General features: G+C 36.5%; 1 pseudogene across 1 annotated transcript; it reads right to left on the bottom strand.

Annotated features, from left to right (window-relative positions):
* Positions 1 to 627: 627 nt before the first annotated feature.
* Positions 628 to 1467, bottom strand: LOC307195212 (coiled-coil domain-containing protein 112-like; annotated as a pseudogene). The gene is made up of 2 exons: positions 1422 to 1467; positions 628 to 1204 (listed from the first exon to the last, which is right to left on the bottom strand). The product of its transcript is annotated as a coiled-coil domain-containing protein 112-like (transcript).
* Between the last annotated feature and the right edge of the window lie 6403 nt (positions 1468 to 7870).

The following is a 7870-nucleotide window of genomic DNA, read 5'->3' as shown; positions in this document are numbered from 1 at the left end:
TGGAATAGCCCCATGTGGAATATGAAGCAGTGGCCCAGAACTTGATGATCCTACATCTTTGGGCCATTCTTTCCAACCTTTGGTAAAAGTTTTGTAAAGCCTAGAGGGATCTACTAACATTTTTTCACTCTTTTCTTGCTTTTCTTGTAATTTTTCCAGTCTTTTTTGTTCTACCTTTACCTTTTCCTTTGCCTGTCTATCTAGAATTTTCAGTTCAAGTTTATGTAAATCTCTTTCTCGAAACCTGAAAATTGCATTGGCAACAGTTTTCCTTTTTCTGCCTTGTCTAACTTTTCACTTATTTCTTTTTCAAGCCTCACAAGTTCTTCCTCTTTTTAATTCTTCTTCTCGATGTAACGTAATAATAGTAATCTTAGTCTAAACTGGCATTGGTGCTCTTCTGCTACTTTTGCTCTTCCTTTTCTTCTTCTTTTAACTTCTCTTAAATATGAGAAACGTATCTCATTGACATTTAGATACTTTTCTATTCTTCCCAAGCTTCAACTGACAATTTATGATTCTTCTTTGTTCCTGTTTTTCCTTTCATCATCTTCTTGTTTATTGTGAAAAAGCATAGTTATATTCTCTTTCTTAAACTTGACGATTTCCTCTTTTTTTTTGCTGCTTTTAGCGTTCCAATTCTGAATAGATTCTTTTTTCTACAGTCAGAAATTTTTGTATAATTTCTCATGTTGTTGCACTTAATGCTGTGTTCTTTCAGGATAAGGTTCTAGAATTTCTCCCATAAATATTGTCTTCTCTTTATGTTTGTTTCTCACTTTTACAAAGGTCTGATGATCCAAGTCATCCAGTGCCCTTGTTGCCCTCCTGTTTGCTGAAAGAATTTTTCAAAATCTACCATTTCTGCTAGAAGAGTATGTGATGGTACTTTGTCTACATGAACCTTACCTGACATTGTTCTGAAAGCTCTCTGCATTTCTGAGTGACCCAAAGTCCACATGTCAATTTTTCTGGATACGGCAGCCAACTCAGTTTTAGTTGTTTTCTTTAATAAGCTCTTCATATATCAGTCTCTGCTCTTATCTAAAAGTGCTTATTGCATTTTCCATTTTTTTCTATTATTTCTCTGAGCTTTCAGCAAAATCAGGTCTAAGTGTCACTTGTTTTAACTGATGGTGAAGTCTCTTTACATCATTATGTATTTTGGCCAATTGTTGCTGGACTCTTGCTTTTTCAATTTTTCCTGCTGATAATTTATTTAAAATTTTTCCACTACACTATGCTCAATAATGAAGTCCTTTTTTTTTTTTTTTTTGGTGGTAGAGATAACCGTTTACCTTTTTCTATTAATAACTTGATTTTTTAAATTTTCTGCTGCATGTATGTTTTTTGCTTTTTAGTCCAACTAGATTTCTGCTTTCAGATTTGAAGCTGAAAAGGTTGAATTCCATCCAAAGTACTAAAACATACATCATTCTGTGTCATGACTACCGTGAGTGTGGCCATCTTTCTGGTAGAGTAACTGGGGCCACAGAGGGCCCACAGCCTAGGGTGTCATACAGGGGGCAGTACAGAGCCAGCAGATAGTTCCCTGCATGCAGATATGGGACTGTGGATGTGCCAGAGGGAGAGGGAGAGCTGTGCCTTAGTTTCTTCATTCATCAAGAGGAGCAGGAAGACACTGAGCCCACCTCCTCCCACAGGCACAGAAAAACTGCCATGACATACAGAGCAACTGTTGATGAGAACGACCTGAAGACTTTCCATGACTAAAAGTTTAAAGAAGGCACCACAGCGAGATGGCTAAGAGAGGAGGAGACACTATATATGGTCAAGACCCACACTCCCAGGTAGGTGATTCACAAATGAGGGGATAACCACAATTTCAGAGGTTCTCCCCAAGGAGCAAGGGGTACACCCCACCACAGCCTCCCCAGAACGTCTGGCTTTGAAGACCAGAAGGACTTGTATATGGCAGAGCCAGAGGGCTGTGAGAAACAGACTCCTCTCTTAAAGGGCGCACACAAAATCTCACATGCTTTCAGGGAAGAAGCAGTAATTTTAAATTAAGTAAGTGGCCTGGGTCAGACCCACTTGCTGTTTTTGGAAAGCATCACAGAGAAGCAGGAGACAACTGTGACCCCCCTGGGGATATAGACATGGCCACAGCCGTATTTGGGAGCTTGTTCTACCATGAGGAAGCTGGTACTGCCAAGTAACATTTGGAGTCCTCTCTTAGTCTATTAGCACTAGGGACTTGCCCACCCACCAGTAAGTGACAATAGCTCTGGCATGCCCCAGGCCACACAGCCCACTGCACCAGGACCTGGCACCACCAACCAGCAAGCTGGCATCAACCCTGGGGGCAGTACACCAGGACCTGGTCATACCAGTGGACTGTCACCAGCCCTGGGGCCCCCTGAGCCTCGCAGCCAGTTGCTCCAGGACCTGGCCCTGCCTATCAGTGGCTTGGAAGCCACTGCACAAGGCAGAACCTGGTAGTAAACTGGGCAAGAGGCCGGCCGTGCATTACCAGCACATCCAAAATAGTTGGCTCCACCGCAGTCAAAGGGCCCACACAGGGGCACTGTAGAGCATATAGCTCTGGTGACCAGAGGGAAGTGTGCTGCCAGGCATCATAAGATGACTCATACCTAAGGACATTTCTCAAGGATTGGAAATGTAACCAATATATGTAATACACAGAAATAAACAGAGAATTAGGCAAAATGACAAGACAAAGGAATATGTTCCAAACAAAGGAACAAGACAGAATCTCAGAAAAAGAAATAAATGAAGTTGAGATAAGCAATCTACCAATAAAGAGTTCAAGGTAAGAATCATAACGATGCTCAATGAACTTGGGACACAGAAGTTTAACAAAGGGTTGGATACATAAAGAACCAAACAGAGCTGAAGAATATAATAACTGAAATAAAAAATACACTGCAAGGAATCAACAGTAGATTAGATGATACAAAAAAACAGATAAGCAGTCTGGAACACAGAGTAGTGGAAATCTACCAGGCAGAACAGAAAAAAAGAATTTTAAAAAATGAAGATGGTTTAAGGAACCTCTGGGATAACACCAAGCATACAAACATTTGCATATAGGAGTTCCAGAAGGAAAACCGAGATAGAAGAGCAGAGAAATTATTTCAAGACATAGTAGGTGAAAACTTCCCTAACCTGGGAAAGGAAACAGACATCCAGGTCCAGGAAGCACAGAGAGTCCCAAACAAAATGAATTCAAAGACTTCCACACCAAGACATACTATAATTAAAATGGCAAAAATTAAAAGTACAGAGTTGTAAAAGAAGCAAAAGAAAACAACTAGTCACTTACAAGGCAAATCCCATAATACAGTCAGCTGACATTTCAGCAGAAACTGTAGACCAGAAGGAGTAGCACAATATTTTTAAGGTGATGAAAGGAAAAAGAATAATAGAACCAAGAATATTCTACCTGGGAAGCTGTAAACAAAGACTGTAATAAGAGACAAAGAAGGACATTACATAATGATAAAGGGATCGATCCAGCAAAACATAACAATTGTAAATATGTATGCACCCAACATTGGATCACCTATGTAGATAAAGCAAATATTAACAGACGTGAAGGGAGAAATTGACAGTAACAAAATAATATTAGGAGGCTTTAACACTCTATTTACATCAATGGACAGATCATCTGGAAAATCAAAAAGGAAACACTGGCCTTAAATGACACATTAGACCAAGTTAAATTAATAGATATATATAGAACATTTCACCCCAAAACAGAATAATACATTCTTTTAAAGTGCACATGGAACATTCTCCAGGATAAATCACATGCTAGGCCACAAAACAAGCTTCAGTAAATTTAAGAAAATTGAAATTATATAGGGATCTTTTCCAACCACAACTCTAAGAGACTAGAAATCAACTACAAGAAAAAAACTGCAAAGAACACAAACGTGGAGGCTAAACAATAAGCTACTAAAATGGATCACTGAAGAAATTTTTAAAAATACCTAGAGACAAATAAAAATGAAAACACAATGATCCAAAATCTGGGACAGAGTAAAAGCAGTTCTAAGAAGTTTATAGTGATAAAAACCTACCTCAGGAAACAAGAAAAATCTCAAATAAACAACCTAACCTTACATCTAAAGGAACTAGAAAAATAAACAAAACCCAAAGTTAGTAGAAGGAAAGAAATAATAAAGATTAGAGCAGAAATAAATGAAAGAGACTAAAAAGACAATAGAAAAAAATTAATGAAAGTATGAGCTGGTTCTTTGAAAAGATAAAGTATTGATCATTGATAAAACTTTAGCCAGGTTCATGAAGAAAAGAAATGAGAGGGCTCAAATAAATAAATTCAGAAATGGAAGAGAAGCCATTACAACTGACAACACAGAAATACAAAGGATTATAAGAGATTACCATAAAAAAAGGTATACCAGTAAAATGGACACTCTAGAAGAAATGGACAAATTCCTAGAAGTGTACAAACTCCTAAGACTGAATCAGGAACAATTAGAAAATATGAGCAGACTGATTTCTAGTAAAGAAATTGAATCAGTAATTTAAAAAAAAACCCTCCCACTCCCAACAAACAAAAGCCCAGGACCAGATAGCTTCACAGGTAAATTCTACCAAACATTTAAAGTATTCCAAAATATTAAAGCGAAAGGAACACTTTCAAACTCATCCTACAAGGCCAGCATTACCCTGGTACCAAAACCAGACAAAAAGACACCACAAAAAAAGAAAATTATAGGCCAATATCCCTGATGAACATAGATGCTAAAATTCTCAACAAAATATTAGCAAGCTAATTTCAATAATACATTAAAAGGATCATACTCCATGATCAAGTGAAATTTATCTCAGGGATGCAAGGATTTTTCATAGCCACAAATCAATCAATGAGATACACCACATTAACAAATTGAAGAATAAAAATCATATGATCATCTCAATAGATGCAGAACAAGCTTTTCACAAAATTCAACATCCATTTATGTTTAATAACAAACCTACAGCCAACATCATACTCAGTGGTGAAAAGCTGAAAGCATTTCCTCTAAGATCAGGAACAAGACAAAGATGCCTACTTTCACCACTTTTATTCAACACAGTATTGGAAGTCCTAGCCACAGAAATTAGTCAAGAAAAAGAAAAGGAATCCAAATTGGAAAGGAAGAAATAAAACTGTCACTTTTTGCAGAGTGACATGATATTATATACAGAAAATTCCTAAAATGCCACCAAAAAAGTATTAGAACTATTAAGAAATCAATTCAGTAAAGTTGCTTTATACAAAATTAATATACTTAAATCAGTTGCAATTCTTTACAGTAACAATGAATCAGAAAGAGAAATTTTTAAAATTCCCACTTACAATTGTATCAGAAAGAATAAAATACCTGGGAATATACCTAACTAAGGCATTAAAGACTTGGACTTGGAAAACTGTGAGACTCTGAAGAAAGAAATTGAAGACAGCACAAATAAATGGAAAGATATACTGTGTTCGTGGACTGGGAGAATTAATATTGTTAAAATGACCACACTACCCAAGGCAATCTACATTCAGTGCAATCCCTATCAAAGTACCAATGGCATTTTTCATAGAACTAGAACAGATAATCCTAAAATTTGTGTAGAAACACAAAAGACTCCAAATAGCCAAAACAATCTTAAGAAAGGACAGAGCTGGAGGTATCATATTCCCTAATTTCAAACTATACTACAAAGCTACATTAACCAAAACTGAATGGTACTGGCACAAAAACAGACACATAGGTCGATGGAACAGAATAGAGATCCCAGAAATAAACTCATGCTGATATGGGCAATTAATCTATGACAAAGGAGGCAAGAATATACAGTGGAGAAAAGACAGTCTCTTCAATAAGTGGTGTTGGGAAAACTGGAGAGCTATATGCAAAAGAATTAAACTACACTGCTTTCTCACACCATATACAAATATAAACTCAAAATGGATTAAAGACTTTAAATGTAAGACCTGAAACCATAAAACCCCTAGAAGAAAATATAGGCAGTACACTCTTTGACATCAGTCTTAGCAGTATTTTTTTTTTTTGGATATGTCTCTTCAGGCGGGGGAAACAAGAGCAAAAATTAACAGATGGTACTACATTAAATCTAAAAGCTTTTGTACAGCAAAGGAAACTATCAACAAAACAAAAAAGCAGGCTGTGAATGGGAGAAGATATTTGTAAATGATACATCCAGTAAGGGGTTAGTATCCAAAATATACAAAGAACTCATACAATTCAACATCAAAAAAAGAACCCAAACAACCCATCAAGAAAAACAACAACAACAAAATGGGCAGGGGACCTGAATAGACTTTTTTCCAAGGGAGACATAGATGGCGAACAGACATATAAATAGATGCTCATCATCACTAATCATTAGTGAAATACAAATCAAAACCACAATGAGATATCAGCTCACACCTGCCAGAATGTCTATCATCAAAAAGACCACAAATAATAAGCATTGGCAAGAATGAAAGAGAACCCTCATGCACTGTTGGGATTGTTAATTGGTGCAGCTGATATGAAAAACAGTATGGAATCTCCTCTAAATATTAAAAATACAACTGCCATATGATTCAGCAATTTCACTTCTGGATATTTATGGAAAGAAAACAAAACACTAATTTGAAAAGATATATACACTCCAGTATTCATAGCAGCACTGTTTACAGTAGCCAAGATATGGAAGCAACCTAGGTGTTCACTAATAGACAAATGGGTAAAGAAGATGTGGTATATATAGCCAAAAAAAAAAAAAATTCCTGCCATTTGCGACAACATAGAAGGACCTAGAGTCTATTATGCTAAGTGAAATATTTCAAACAGAAAAAGACAAATACTGTTTTATTTCACTTATATGTGAAACCTAAAAACTTACTAACAAACAAAACGAAATGAAAACAGTCATAGAGACAGAGAACAAACAGGTGGTTGCCAGAGGGGAGGATCTTGGGGGAGGGAGAAATAGGTGAAGGGGATTAAGAGGTACAAACCTCCAGTTACATGACAAATAAGAGGGGGATGTAATATACAGAATAAGGAATATGGTCAATAATATTGTAGTAACTTTATATGGGGACAGATGACTGTTAGGCTTGTGTTAATTTCATAATGTATGCAAATATTGAATCATTATGTAGTGCACCTGAAACTAACATAATATAGTGCATCAATTACAGCTCGATAAAAATAAATAAAAATAAAATTTAAAATACAACAAAATGGGGTACTACAGTGCCTACCTCATAAGCTGTATAATGATTGAACTTATACGTAAACTTAGAATAGTTTATTCCAAGTGTATATTTCTAGTTGTTATTATCTGTAGCTCCTCATGTCAGTTTTTCTGCATATTCGCCTTGCTTATTCTTTTTAATGCTGCTGGTATTTCTCACATGCCTCCTCATCCTTGGATGTCTACTCACTAGAGTTTCTTCTGCTCTTGTATGAATGGGATGAGAAGAGTTCTGACCCAAACCTGCATGCACATGAGTGACAGGGCACATCCACAGAGCCTTCACTTTAGGGGCTGGTGAACAGGAGAGGAATGTCAGGCTCTGGATCCCCAAATACGATTGGCTTTCATACACATCATATCCCTTTCATAGATTTTCAATTAATATGGCATTAAAGGGGCATGGTAATAATATCCTAAAGTGGTGGATATTGGGAGCAGAAAGTACAAAATACAAATAAAATCTTTACAGAATTCCTGCGCTTAGATAAAAGAGAAGAATCAATGGCTTAACTACACATGAAGTGTTTTTTTTTTTATCACTTCGAAATAACGTCCTAAGATTTTTGGAAAGTGACTTGCAATTTGACTCTCTAGAATGCAGGGTAAGTATAGA

This window comes from Stenella coeruleoalba (genome assembly GCF_951394435.1).
Source record: "Stenella coeruleoalba genome assembly, chromosome: 12".
In the NCBI taxonomy this organism is placed as follows: Eukaryota; Metazoa; Chordata; class Mammalia; order Artiodactyla; family Delphinidae; genus Stenella; species Stenella coeruleoalba.
Note: the sequence above shows the minus strand (reverse complement) of the source record. Positions and strands in the feature narration are given on the sequence as shown.